The 15,499-nt window shown below is 39.6% G+C and overlaps 1 pseudogene; it reads left to right on the forward strand.

Annotated features, from left to right (window-relative positions):
* The first annotated feature begins 1,057 nt into the window (after positions 1-1,057).
* Positions 1,058-1,833, forward strand: LOC116757087 (annotated as a pseudogene).
* The last annotated feature ends 13,666 nt before the right edge of the window (positions 1,834-15,499 follow it).

Raw genomic sequence — 15,499 nt, forward strand, 5'->3', positions numbered from 1 at the left:
AGAAAGTTGCCTGCTGACCTAAAGCAGCATCAATGAGTTATTAAGCGAGGGTAAAATTAACTTCCATGGGATTAAGCCACTGAAATCCAATGTTTTCTTTCTTACAGAGCTAGAGCCATTTCGCTGACTAATACAACTTGGTATATTCATTTAGTGCTTGGCTCATTCCATTTCATATAGCAGGTGCTCAAAAAATGTTTGTTAAACCGAACTGAAAATTCAGAGACAAACACAGAGAAATATAAATTAGGTTATACTGCTAGAACATAGTTAGAGATATCTGTTGACACCAAAATGCTCTTCCAACCCTATTTTCTATTTTTTTTTTTTTTTTTGCAGTACGCGGACCTCTCACTGTTGTGGCCTCTCCCGTTGCGGAGCACAGGCTCCAGACGCGCAGGCTCAGCGGCCGTGGCTCAAGGGCCCAGCCGCTCCACGGCATGTGGGATCTTCCCGGACCGGGGCACGAACCCATGTCCCCTGCATCGGCAGGCGGACTCTCAACCACTGCGCCACAAGGGAAGCCCCAACAACCCTATTTTCTTAAAAACAAATCCCCTCACCCCAAGTCCCTTGTTTTACATAAGTACTTATACATTGAGATCAGTTGTCACTTATTCTCAGGCAGAGAAAATAAGATGTTTTGAGAACTGACAGTCATTCTCATTGGATATAGGTGCCAAGTTTTCTTCTGGTTATATGAGCCAGATGGCATAACTGTGAAAAATAATGGCAAGATGAAAGATATCCTCTTTGATTGTCAGATACTTGGGTCAGATTTTCAAATAAGACATAATTAGTGCATAGGGGCCCTTGGCCAGTGGCACTTTTATTCACATTCCAATTCGACTTTCATTGTAAAATGATGATGCTATTATTGCTGGTATAATTTTTCAAGGCTGAGCTAAGTTATACAAAAGAGAGATCTCTACTAGCTTCAAGTTCAAAATATCATCAAAACGAGATTGGGACCACCTTGTTTCTGCCCCTGACAGAATCTCCTGTCCCGGTCACTGGGGCGTGAAGACCCAGTGTGGACTGTTGTGTGGACGCTACCTGACAATGCTGTCCCGGGTGGTGCTTTCTGCTGCCACCGCAGCTGCCCCCTCTCTGAAGAATGCAGCCCTCCTTGGACCAGGGGTATTGCAGGCAACAAGGATCTTTCACAAAGGGCAGCCAAGTCTTGCCCCTGTTCCACCTCTTCCTGAATATGGAGGAAAAGTTTGTTTGGGGCTGATCCCTGAGGAATTTTTCCAGTTCCTTTATCCTTAAACTGGTGTAACAGGACCCTACGTGCTCGGAACTGGGCTTATCTTATATTTACTCTCCAAAGAAATATATGTGATAACTGCAGAGACCTTCTCTGCCATATCAACAATAGGGGTTCTTGTCTATGTAATTAAAATATATGCTGCCTCTATTGGGGAATTTGCTGATAAACTCAATGAGCAAAAAACTGCCCAACTCGAAGAAGTGAAACAGGCTTCCATCAAACAAATCCAGGATGCAATTGATCTGGAGAAGTCACAGCAGGCACTGGTTCAAAAGTGCCATTACCTTTTTGATGTCCAGAGGAATAACATTGCCATGGCCTTGGAGGTTACTTACTGGGAACGGCTGCATAGTGCATACAAGGAGGTAAAGAATCGACTGGACTACCACATCTCTGTGCAGGATATGATGCGTCTAAAGGAACAAGGGCATACGATAAACTGGGTGGAGAAGAATGTGGTACAGAGCATCTCTGTGTAGCAGGAGAAGGAGACAATTGCCAAGTGCATTGCAGACCTAAAGCTGCTTGCAAAGAAGGCTCAAGCACAGCCAGTTCTGTAAATGCATCTGTCCCAATTGAGACAGCTAGAAACAGTTGACTGACTAAATGGAAATTAGTCTATGTGACAAAGTCTTTCTGTATTGCTCTCTACTGAAGTTAGTTTCCCTTTCCTAAAAATGAAAAGTTTGAGTTTCATATAATGAGAGAATTAAAACAATCTATGGGCCACTAAGATGTTTCTCTCATCCTTCTTGCTCTGCATTTTGAGTTGTTCCATGATCACTTTTGAATAAGCAGTTTGCTTTGAATAAAATTTGGTACCTGACTAAAAATTATCAAGTTATAGTTTAAATTTGAATTAACTCAACCATCTTGCAAATAAAGTGACAGTTGAAACAAAAACAAAACAAAAATAAAACAAAAAAACCAAGATTGGGTTGTCAGCCCTCCAAATCAAACTTCAGGCTAATCCAGTGTGACTGAATTATTGCATTAGAAAATCAGCGTGTAAAGCTTGACTGAGTAAGAGGAAGGTGATAAGGTAATCAGAAATTTGGCATACAGCTATATAGCTTTTCTTGGAGTTACTCTAATCTCTTCTCAGTGTGCTTCTTTTTCGTTTTTGGCTGTGGCTTGCAGGATCTTAGTTCCCCGACCAGGCATGGAAACTGCGACCCCTGCAGTGGAAGCGTGGAGCCTTAACCACTGAACTGCCAGGTAAGTCCCCACAGTGTGCTTCTTCTTCTTCTTCTTTTTTTTTTTTTAAACTTCTTCACCCATTTTATTTCTCATCTATCTCAATAAACAAGCATCCACATGGAGCCCTATTCCTGCCTCTGTTCAGATACATTTTCTTATGATCTATCTGTATTCCTAGACCATTTAATTTGCCTGGCCAGCCTACCGTACCATCAGATTGTTTTCCATAAAAATATTAATGAACATATAGACACTCATTTTTGATAATTTTTTTTTGCCTAAAACAAAAAGCTGAATCCACACTTTCTGATAGCAAGTGGACTAATTTTGATTCAGACCCACTTTTGGGGGCCCATTAGTGGTTCATAAAAATCGATTTACTGAGTCACAACCAGCATTTCCAAAAATGAAATAAAATAGAATAGGAAAAACTATTAGAGGGTTTTATACATGGTAGTGGGTAAATACTGATTCATGATAATTCTATTTAAGTTACTTATATACTGGCATGTACCAGGAGGCGAAATAAAATATTTCTCAATATGAGCTATAGTAAAAAATGTCTGAAACCTATTGCTTTAGCAGACATTTTTCTGGTTATTGTTGTCTTAATAATTTAGCTACCTATTATTGTGGTTTCTTAGGGAGGAGGGAAAACCGGAAAGATCAAGATTTTAATAATTAGTATTGTTCCTTAAGGTAAAATGAAGAAGTAGAGATAATTCCTCAATGAAGAAATAGAATAAAAACTTCAGTAATTCTTTTTACAATGAAAAACTTTGAAGCCTAGTTCCTACAACATCCATAAAATTCATAATGATCACATTGTCCTAAAATTACACTAATACATTAATTTGCTTAATTATTAACTTTAAAGGTGAACTCACTTTTTAAAAACAGCTTTCTTGAGATATAATTCACATACTATAAAATTTACCCATTAAAGTGTACAACTCAGTAGTTTTTAGTATGTTCAAAGAATTGTGCAGTCATTACTACAACCTAACTTTAGAATATTTTCATCATCACCCAAAGAAAGCCCAAACCCATTAGCAATAACTCCCAATTCCCCACCCTCCCCAGCTCTAAGAAGCCACTATTCTATTTTCTGTCTCTATACATTTGCCTGTTTTGGTCATTTCATATACAGTTGACTCTTGAACAACGTAGGGGTTGGGGACACCCACGTTCCTTGCAGTAGAAAATCCATCTATAACTTTCCAGCCAACCCCCCCTATATCCAAGTTGCCACAACCTTGGATTCAATCAATTGCAAATTGTGTATTACTGTAGTATGAAGTTATTGAAAAAAATCCACGTATAAGTGGACCCACACAGTTTAAACCCCTGTTGTTCAAGGGTCAAGTGTAAATAGTATCATACAATACATGCAGTCACAGTAAGACACAGTAAGACATTCTTACTGTCTTTGGGGGCTGGCTTCTTTCACCAAGCATGTTTTCAAGGCTCATCCATGTTGTAACATGTATCAGTATTTCATTCTTTTTTATGGTTGAATAATATTCCATTGTACAGACATTTTCTTTATCTATTCATCAGTTGATGGACATCTGAGTTGTTTCCACCTTTTGGCTGTTGTCGATAATGCTATTATAAATATTTGTGTACAAGTTTTGTGTAGATATATGTTTTCATTTCTCTTGGGTATATACCTAGGAGTGGAATGAGTCATATAGAAACTCTGTATTTAATATTTTGAGGAACGACCAAACTGTCTTCCAAAGTGGCTGCACCATTTTACATTCCTCAGCAACTTATGAGGATCCCAGTTTCTCCACATCCTCTCCAACTCTTGTCATTGTCTGTATTTTTATTATAGCTATCCTAGTGGATATGAAATGGCATCATATTATGGTTTTGATTTGCAATTCCCTAATGATCAATTATACTGAGCATAGTTTCTTGTGCTTATTGGCCATTTGTATATCTTTGGACAAATATCTATTTAAATCCTTGGCACATTTTTTAATTGGGTTATCTTTTTCATTGTTATATTGTAAGTGCTCGTGATATATTTTGAATACAATTTTCTTATCACAAATGATTTGCAAATATTTTCTCCTATGGGTTGTCTTTTTACTTCTTGGTGGTGTCATTTGAAGCACAAACCTTTTTAATTTTGAAAAATTCCAATTTTCTATTTTTTCTTTTGTTACTTGTGCTTTTTTTTTTTTTTTTGTTACTTGTGCTTTTGATGCTGTATCTAAAAAGGCATTGCCTAACCCAAGTTTACAAAGATTTATTCCTATGTTTTCTTCTAAAATTTTTATAGTTTTAGCTCTTACATTTTGGTCTATGATCTATTTTGAGCTAATCTTTGCCTATGCTGTAAGATAAAGATCCAACTTCATTCTTTTGCCTGTGGATATCCAGTTGTTCTGGCACCATTTGTTGAAAAGACTATTAATTCGCCCATCCATTTACTTGGCACCCTTGCCAACAGTCTGTTTACCATAAATATAAGTGTTCATTTCTGGAATTTCAATTCTATTCCATTGGTATATATCTCTCTCTTTGTGTCACTACCACCAAGTCTTGATTACTCTAGCTTTGTAGTAAGTTTTGATATCGAGGATTGTGAGTCCTCCAACTTTGTTCTTTTTCAAGATTGTTTCAGCTATTACAGGTGTCTTCCATTTCCTTTTGAATTTTAGAATCAACTTGGCAATTTCTCCAAAAAGCCCTGCTTGGATTTTTGATAGGTATTGCATTGAATCTGTAGATCAGTTTGAGAAGTATTGCCATTTTAATAATACTGTCTTGTGAGCCACAAACATTGGATGTCTTTCCATTTATTTAAGTTTTAAATTTCTCTTTTTTGGGCTGCTCTTTGAGGCTCATGGAATTTTAGTTCCCCAGGCCCTCGGCAGTGAGAGCACCGAGTGGAGTCCTAACCACTGAACCACCAGAGAATTCCCTAAGTTTTAAATTTCTTTCTAATACTATTTTGTAGCTTTGTACAAAATACTATTTTGTAGTTTTGTACAAAATACTATTTTGTAGTTTTCAGTGTACAAATTTTACACTTCTTTTGTTAAATTTATCCAGAAGTATTTTATTCTTTTTGATGCTATTGTAAATACAATAGTTTTCTTAATTTCATTTTGGATTGTTCATTGATAGTGTATAGAAATACATTTGTCTTTTGTATAATGTCTTTGTATCCTGCGATCTTGCTGAATTTATTAGTTCTAATAGTGCGTGATTCTTTAGAATTTTCTATATACAAGATCATGTCATCTGCAAATAGAGATAGTTTTGTTTTCCTTTTCAATCTGAATGCCTTTTCTATTTCTTGACTGGACCTCCAGTACAATATAGAACAGAAGTGGTGAGAGCAGACATCCTTGTTTTGCTCTAACGGAGAAAGCATTGTCTCTGACCATTAAGTATGGTGTTACCTGTGGGTTTTTCTTAAATGCCCTGTATTAGGTGAAGAGTTGCCCTTCTATTCTAGTTTGTTGGTTCTTTTTTTTTTTTTTTGATATCACAGAAATGTGTTGAATTTTGTCAAATGCTTTTTTTGTATTGAGAGGATCATATTTTTTCCCTTTATTCTATTAATATGGTGTATTAAGTTGATTTATTTTTGGATGTTAAACCAACTTTGCATTCTTGGTATAAATCCCACTTGGTCATAGTGTGTAATTCTTCTTATGCATTTCTGGAATTGTTTATCTTTTATTTCACTGAGAATTTTTGCATCTATATTTATGAGGGGTATTAATCTGTGGTTTTCTCTTCTTAAGATGTCTGGTTTTGGTATCAAGGTAATTCTGGCCTCAAAGAATGAAGAGGAAGTATTCCCTCCTATTCTACATTTTTAAAGAGTTTGTGAATGGTTGGTATTAATTCTCCTTTAAATTACCAGTGAAGTAATCTGGGCCTGGGATTTTCTTTGTGGGAAGTTTTTAAATTACTAATTCAAAGCCTTTACTTGTTATAGGTTTATTCAGGTTTTCTATTTCTTAAGTCAGTTTAGGTAGTTTGTGTCTTCTCAGGAATTCATCTAAGTTATCTAGTTTGTTGGCTGTTCATAGTATTCCCTTATAATCCTTTTTATTTCTATAAGGTTGGTGGTGATATCCCCTTCTTCATTTGCATCTTCTCTTTTTTTTTTCTTGGTCAGTCTAACTAAAAGTTTGTCAATTGATCTTTTGATCAATTTGATCTTTCTGAAGAGCAATTTTTGGCTTCATTGATTTTCTGTTTTTCTATTCTCTGTTTCATTTATTCTATGTTTACTATTTGTTTTTCATATAGTTCATATCTTTCTCTATTCTTCAATTATTGCCTGCTTTTGTGTTATTTTCTAGTGTACCAGTTTTATTCCCCTGTCATTTCTTTTACTATATATTTTTCAGTTATTTTCTCAGTGATTGTCCTTGGGATTATAATTAACATCTTAACTGGAAACAATCTAGTTTGGATTAATACTAGCTTAATTTCAATAGTATACAGAAACCTTGTTCCAATATAGCTTTGTTCACTCCATCTTCTTTTGTATTATTATGGTCATATAAATGACATCTTTGTATTTTATAAGCTCATGAACATAGTTTTATAATTGTTGCTTTATGCAGCTGTCATTTAAATAATATAGGAAAAGTTACACACACACACACAACTCCCATTTATACTGTTATTTATATTCACCTATGCTGTATTTACTTGTGTTCTTCATCCCTTTTTTTTTTTTTTTTTTTTTTTGTGAGTAGATGCATTCCTGAGAAAATAGGGGAAGCCCAGAAATGAGAACCAATAAGAAAACCCAAATGTTCCTCCCTATACCGTGCTATTGATCTAGAAGGCAGAAGTAGAAAGTCCTTGGTAGAGCTTCCCTAAATATGTGGTATGTCTGGCCTTTTCCTCCATATTCTTGGTACTCAGTATGGTCAAGGGTGAGATCTTTATCTTTTTATGTGGATTCAGTTACTGTCTAGTGTCTTTTCATGTAGTCTGAAGGACTCGCTTTACTATTTCTTGTGGGGCAGATCTACTAGTGACAGATTCTCTCAGGTTTTGCTTATATTTATTTGAATGTCTTCTCCATTTTGAAAGGATATTTTGCTGGATGTGCAATTCTGTTTTTTTGTTTCAGCACTTGAAATATGTCATCCCACTGACTGCTGGACTCCATAATTTCAGATGAGAAGTCAGCCATTAATTCCACCAAGGATCTCTTGCACATGATGTGTCATTGTTCTCTTGCTACTTTCAAGATTCTCTCTTCATCTTTGGCTTTAGACAGCTTGACTATGTGTATTTCAGCGTGGATCTCTTTGAGTTGATTCCACTGGAATTTGCTGAGTTTCTAGGATGTGCAGATTGATCTTTTCCATCAAGTTTGGGAAATTTTTGGCCATTATTTCTCCAAATATTCTTTCTGCCTCTTTTCTCTCTTTTCTCTTTATGGGACTCCCATTACGCATGTTCTGGTTAATTTTCATTTCCTTATTCAGATTTTTAAATGCAGGCATAAGTACTCCTATAGGTATACTCCTGTAGGTGAAACTGCTATGTTATGGTAGTGACATTAAGAACTTTGATAGCTATCACTATTTGCCTTCTCAAAAGTTTATAACAAGGCACTGTACATCAGCAACGTATGAGCAAGCCCATTTCTCTTAGGGACATTTTATTGATTGGAGGTTTTTTAAAATTATTGGATGAGGTGCTTATTTTCAGTTGGGCTGTAGTTCCTTAGCTGTATCTTACTGCCTCTCAAAATCTTTTTATCAATGGTGCTATTATTTCTAGTTCCTTCTAGAATCATCCTCAGAAAACATTCATGAAGAAGAAATGATGGGCATATTTCCCAATGCTTTTTTGTTCTGTCTAGTTTTATTTCTCACTAAAGAGAAGTCTATTTGTTCTAAATTACATCTGTCTCAAATGCTAGGCAGAGCTGTGGCCTTTCTCTGAGCCCTCAAGGCCACGAGGAGGCTTATATTATAAACACAGTTTTGTTAACTGCTTTTTTTCCACTCAACCACCTCACGTGAATATTTTCCAGTGAATTCTACAATTTATAATGGCTACAGTCATTCATAACTGCAAAAAGAAACACTAATATTGCTCGTTTTGTTAGTTTCTGATTCTTCCCTGTAATAAATAACACTGCAATGATTATCAGTAACCTCCAGGCGAGCTGGAGTCCTGTCTATTTTATTCTTTGCTGTATTGCAGCATCTAGCACAGAGTCTGCCTTATAAAAGACACCAATAAGTGTGTAGAATGAGTAAGTGGTTGAATAACAAGCTTTTATGTATGTATTATATGTAACAATACAAATGTGATTATTTCCTTCAAAAAAATAACCCAGAGGAGAAATTGATGGGTGGGTAGATCTATAGTTTTTAAGCCCTTGGCCAATGTTTTCAAATTGCCTACAGAAAGATTTTGCCAATTTACACACCCATTGGTATATAAGAGAACACCTGTTTCTCTACTCTGGCCAACTACTCGTTTGTTTAAATCTATGCAACTAATGGTTGAAGAATAAGCTATTCTTAACAGTTTTAATGTGCATTTCTTTTAGAACAAGTGATGTTGAACTTTTTAATGTCTTTCGCCATTTGCTCCTTTAACCAGCAGAGCTCATCACTCTGGGAGGAAGGCTGGTCTCTTTGAGTCATGGGGGCCACAACCTGGGGCTGCTCAGGGAATGAGAAGGCTGTTCTGTGACCGTCCCAACCCACTTGCTTCTCAGGCAATCTCACAGGGTGTCATCCTCATTGATAGGAAGAAAAGCAGGGAGAGGTGTAATTGTACCTTGCTTCTGGCACCACGACCTGGGCAATTCTGGTTTACCTTCTGGATCTTAGGAACTTAGGGGGAGAGCTCTCACTGCCACCACCTCCACTGACGTTCACCTTCCTCTAGGCAGACAGTCTCCAAGCTTTTTGGGTTTGGCACCTATGTTGGCAAACAATTTTTAAGCATGGCTTTCCAATATATGTCTGTCAACTAATAAAGTCTATATATGTCCAGTAATGTTAATGTATTAAATACATATAAAGCTATCACTTGAAACTTAGCATTTTAAAGGGTGAGATTAAAAAGATCTATAGAACCAGCAGTTCCAATGTTCCTTCTTGCTCAGTGATATTTCCCTTTGGGCTCCCCCACTTTGGAGTCCAGTGCTCTAGGGTATTTGTGGGAAAGTGGGTCGTCTCCTGTCTGAGTAGGTGAGTTGTTTACACAATTCTTAGGGAGCTTAACTTCCTTCACCACTGTCCAGTTGGCTATACAGACCAGCACTTTTTATGGGGTGCTGTAGAAGGGCACTTTAATTACTGTTCCGTCAACTGCCCAGTGCCCTCTGATGAAAACATTTTATGAGGGCCAAGTGACAGTACTGGCTGTCTTTCCCACTCTCCTCATTATCTGGCTGCCTTGCAATCAGCAGCTAATCTGCTTATTCAAAGAGGGCCATGACATTTGAGTAAAGGAAGGCAGCAGCGGGAGCCTAGTCAGGACCTACGCTTTGCTGTTAGATTTTGCATTACAATGATGGAACTGAGCAAAATATTTATATCACATCATACGGTGTAAACATGTAAGGTCTCTGTACAGAGAAATACACATGTAAAATAATGTAAAAATTCAACTGAATAAAGGAAACTATGCAAATAAATATTATGAGACAATTTCTTTGTAGTAAAATTTACCACCAAATGTTTCATGGAAATAGCTTTCCCCAAAGAAAGAAGAAAAATCCTCTAATAGACTTTAGTTGAAAACTTTGGTGTGGGGCGTGGAGCAGTGCAGCGAGAAGGCTGATGTATTTGAAAGACCAAGGAGCTCTGGAGACAGACAACTGGATTTGAACTAGGTCTAGACCCCAAGCTTGCCATGGGTTACAGTGTAACCTTTGACATTGAGATTTTTCTTTTAATAAGAGGAGATAATAATCCCCTTAGCTCGCAATATTATGAAAATTAAATGAGAGAATGTTCACCAACCATTTTGCTTATGGTATTGCTCGATAAATTTTGGTGGGTTTTTTTTTGCCAGACCATGCAGAATGTGGGATAGTTCCCTGACCAGGGATCAAACCCACACCCCCCGCAGTGGAAGCACAGAAAGCACGGAGTCTTAACCGCTGGACCACCAGGCAAGTCCCTGCTTGTTTATTCTTTCCTCACCTTTTTTACTGTTTTTTTTTTTGCTGTACGCGGGCCTCTCACTGTTGTGGCCTCTCCCGTTGCGGAGCACAGGCTCCGGACATGCAGGCTCAGCGGCCATGACTCACGGGCCCAGCCGCTCCGCGGACCGGGGCACGAACCCGTGTCCCCTGCATCGGCAGGCGTACTCTCAACCACTGCGCCACCAGGGAAGCCCCTCCTCACCGTTTTTAGACCATGGGAATTTCTTTCATGCCTGTTTATGCCCTAACTTCAAAGTTTGCCTCTTTTTTATTTCAGCATTAATGATGTAGAACATTTTTCCTAGAGCTGCTTTAACTACTTTAAAAATGTCTTAAATTTGAAACTTCTATTTTAAACGTCTCTGTTCTATTTGACCATTTCTAAGTCTGTAAAATGCAAACACATGGGTTTATTCTGATGAAAGTTAGCGCATCTGCACTCAGCTACTTCCATAACGCAATTGGCGTCAGAATTACTTGTAGCCTCATCAGCTGATTTTTTTTTTTTTAATTATAGGTAACTCTAGTGTTCTAGAAATTCACATATCCAGCAAAACGCACACCCACACCCACTGAAAAACCCCTGTTTTAGGAGAGAGCTTCTCCACCCAGCTCTTTCTGTTCAGCTTTTCTGTGTTCCTTCTTCAGTTCTGCAAATACAGGTTTATATTTAGCCCCCTTTTGATACTCCATATGTTCCTTCTAAAAACATTTCCTATTAAGGACTTTTCAATGGCTGATCTCTTGGAGAACTACTGAATGAACATGACCCGGGGTAGGTGTGAGTGAGGTTTGTTCGCAGGTGGCATCCCGACCAAACCATGAGTCAAGGAAGCCCCTCAGGGAAAGTTCTGGCCCACAGCTCTCCCGTTTTTCCAGAAAACATACTGCTGATGACCAGAGAGGGTCAAACACGGTGTGTGTGGGGTCAGTGTCACTTCCCTTTGCCCATGTTCTCCACTCTGAGGGGAGGGTGAGTGGACAGCCAGAGGATGGGAAAGGTGGAGTCCCAGCACCACAGACAAGAGGTAGCCAACCTACTGGCAGGGAGAGGCCAGCATGCCTACCTGCCCAGGTTCAGGGTGGGCAGGGGCTTCCCAGTCTGGGCCCTGACTCCAGACTGAGGTCCTCTAAGGGAGATGACCCTGGCTGCCTGTTCTCAGGGCAACTATTTACGCTTGGCCTAAAGGACAGGAGGAGCGAGGGGAAGGGTTTTGAAGCCGGTGAGACTAGCCTTGGAGTCCTTCCACTGGGCCTTTGGAATCACTCTGGGCCTTGGTTTCCTCATCTCTAAAGAGCACACAGTGCATGACTCATATGTGCTTTACTGCGGTGGTCTGGCACTGAACCCCTAATATCTCCAAGGTACGCGTGTACTGCAATAAAGCAACTCGCGTGAATTTTTCGGTTTCCCAGTGCATGTAAAAGTTATGTTTACATGACACTGGAGTCTATTGATGTGCAATAGCATTATGTCTGAAAAAACAACGTACATACCTTAATTTAAAAAAACTTTATTGCTGGACTTCCCCGGTGCTTCAGTGGTTAGGGCTTCGTGCTTCCACTGCAGGGGGTACGGTTGATCTCCCTGGTCCAGGAACTAAAATCCCGCATGCTGTGCACAGTGAGGCCAAAAAAACCCCACAAACCTTTATTGCTAAAAAAAGGATACCCATCATCTGAGCCTCCAGCAAGTTGTAATCTTTTTGCCTGTGGAGGGTCTTGCCTCGTGCTGATGGCTGCTGACTGATCAGGGTGATGGTTGCTGAAGGCTGGGCTGGCTGTGGACGTTTCTTAGAATAAGACAACAGGGATGTTTGACACATCGATTGACTCTTCCTCTCATGAACGATTTCTCTGTAGCACGTGGTGCTGTTTGATGGCATTTTACCCACAGTAGAACTTCAACATTTGAGTCAATCCTCACAAACCCTACCACTGCTTTATTGACTGAGTTCATGGAATATTCTAAATCTTTTGTTGGCATTTCAACAATCTTCACAGCATCTTCACCAGGAGTTGACTCCACTTCAAGAAACCACTTTCTCTGCTCATCCATCAGAAGCAACTCCTCAGCCGTTAAAGTTTTATCAGGAGATTGCAGCAATGCAGTATCCTCCTCAGGCTGCACTTCCGATTCTAGTTCTCTCGCTATTTCCACCACATCTGCGGCTACTCCCTCCACTGAAGTCTTGAACCCCTCAAAGTCATCCAGGAGGGCTGGAATCAACTTCTTCCAAACTCCTGCTAATGTTGATATCTTGGCCCCTTCCTATGAATCACTAATGTCCTTCATGGCCTCTAGAATGGTGAAGCCTTTCCAAAAGGTTTTCAATTGACTTTGCCAAGATCCATCAGAGGAGTCACTATCTCTGGCAGCTATAGCCTTATGAAATTTCTTAAATAAGACCTGAAAGTTGAAATTGCTCCTTGATCCATGGGCTGCAGAATGGCTGCTATGTTAACAGGCATGAAAACATCATTAATCTCATTGTACATCCCCATCAGAGCTCTTGGGTGACCAGGTACTTTGTCAATGAGCAATAATAATTTGAAAGGAATCTTTTTTTTCTGAGCAGTAGGCCTCGACAGTGGGCTTAAAATATTTAGTAACCCACGTTGTAAACAGATGTGCTGTCATCCAGGCTTTTCTGTTCCATTTACAGAGACAGGCAGAGTAGATTTAGCATCATTCTTACGGACCCTAGGATTTTCGAAATGGTAAATGAGCATTGGCTTCAACTTCAAGTCATCAGCTGCAGTAGCCCCTAACAAGAGTGTCAGTCTGTCTTTTGAAGCTAGATATTGACTTCTCTCTAGATATGAAACTTCTAGACGGCATCTTCTTCCAATATAAGGCTGCTCCATACACACAGAAAAAATCTGTGGTTTAGTGTAGCCACCTTCATTAATTATCTTAGCTAGATCTCCTGGATAACTTGCTGCTTCACCTTGCACTTTTACGTTATGGAGACAGCTTCTTTCCTTAAACCTCACGAACAACCTCTGCAGCTCCCTCACCTCTCTCAGCCTTCATAGAATTGAAGAGAGTTAGGGCCATGCTCTGGATTAGGCTTTGGTTTAAGGAATGTTGTGGCTGCTTTGATCCTCTATCCAGACCATTCAAACTTTCTCTACACCAGCAATAAGGCTGTTTCGTTTTCTTACCACCCAGGTGCTCACTGGAGTAGCACTTTTCACTTCCTTCAAGAACTTTTCCTTTGCCTGCATAACCGGGCTAACTGGTGCAAGAGGCCTAGCTTCTTGGCCTCTCTCAGCTTTTGACATGCCTTCCTCACTAAGTTTGTTTCTAGCTTTTGATTTAAAGTGAGAGACGGCAACTCTTCCTTTAACTTGAAAACTTAGAGGCCACTGTGGGGTTATTAATTGGCCTAATTTCGATATAGTTATTTCTCAGGGAATAGGGAGGCCCCAGGAGAGGGAGAGAGATGGGGGAATGGCTGGTCAGTGGAGCAGTCAGAACACACACAATATTTATGGATTAAGTTTGCTGTCTTATATGGTTGAGGTTCGTGGTGCCCCAAAACTATTATAATAATAACATCAAATATCACAGATCACTATAACAAGTATAATAATAATGAAAAAGTATGAAATATTGCAAGAATTACCAAAGCATGAAACAGAGAGACAGTGAGCAAATGCTGTTGGAAAAACGGTGCCTATAAACTTGCTCGACACCTATCTCATCAGCACATCTTGGATTCCCTTTCAGTCCTTTGTCTTTATTCTTTTGCCTTCATTTTGTTCTTTTCATTCCAGTTGCTTTTTAAAATTTATGATTAATTAATTTTTAAAATATTTATTTACTTATTTGGTTGCACCAGGTCTTGGTTGCGGCAGGCAGGGTCCTTAGTTGTCTCATTCGAACTCTTAGTTGCAGCATGCATTTGGGATCTAGTTCCCTGACCAGGGAGCGAACCCGGGCCCCCCGCATTGGGAGCATAGAGTCTTAACCACTGCGCCACCAGGGAAGTCCCTGTGATTAATTTATTAATTTATTTTATTTATTTGGCTACGTCTGGTCTTAGTTGTGGCACATGGGATCTTTCGTTGCAGCACGCAGGCTTCTCTCTAGTTGTGGCACGCGGGTTTCGTAGCACGTGATCTCAGTAGTTGCTGCGCGCAGGCTTAGTTGCCCCGCGGCATGTGGGATCTTAGTTCCCCGACCAGGGACCAGGGATCGGATTGAACCTGCATCGCCTGCACTGGAAGGTGGATTCTTTACCACTGGACCACCAGGGAAGTCCCTCATGCCAGTTGCTTTGATTCCAGTCTGACCCAGTTGATTCATTCCAATTGACACCAGTAGACAGTGGGTTCTGCTTCTTCCTTTCTAGATACTTTGTTTCCATCTTTGCTGAACGTTACCATATTTATTTACCTAGAGCTAAAAGCCCCTTGAAGAAATCACCACAACCACTGGAGGAGACAGGTGTTCCTGGCCTGGCATGTTCTGGAAACCTCCTTCCTCCAGCCTTCCTCAGCCTCAGTGCCCCCGAGGGCCAGGCCAGTGAGCAGTGTTCCTTCCCCTCTCTGGGAGGGGACAACAGTGAGGAAATAGGTAATAGCAAAGTTAGTAAATGCTTCCTGTGTGCAAAGTACTGGTCTAAGCCCTGAGTATGGGGTAACCACCTTCCTCCTCATATCAAGTGGGTAGGGTCATGGTAAGATGCCCATTTTGCAGATGAGGAAAATAAGGCACAAAAATGCTAGTTCATTGGTCAAGGTCATGCAGCTAGAAAGGACACAGTCAGGAGTTAAATCCAGACCTTTGACTCCAAGCCTGTTTTCTTAATTCTTCGCTCTAAGGATACTCAGTAATATCCATT

The sequence above is a fragment of the Phocoena sinus genome, chromosome 7 (assembly GCF_008692025.1).
Source record: "Phocoena sinus isolate mPhoSin1 chromosome 7, mPhoSin1.pri, whole genome shotgun sequence".
Taxonomy (NCBI): Eukaryota; Metazoa; Chordata; class Mammalia; order Artiodactyla; family Phocoenidae; genus Phocoena; species Phocoena sinus.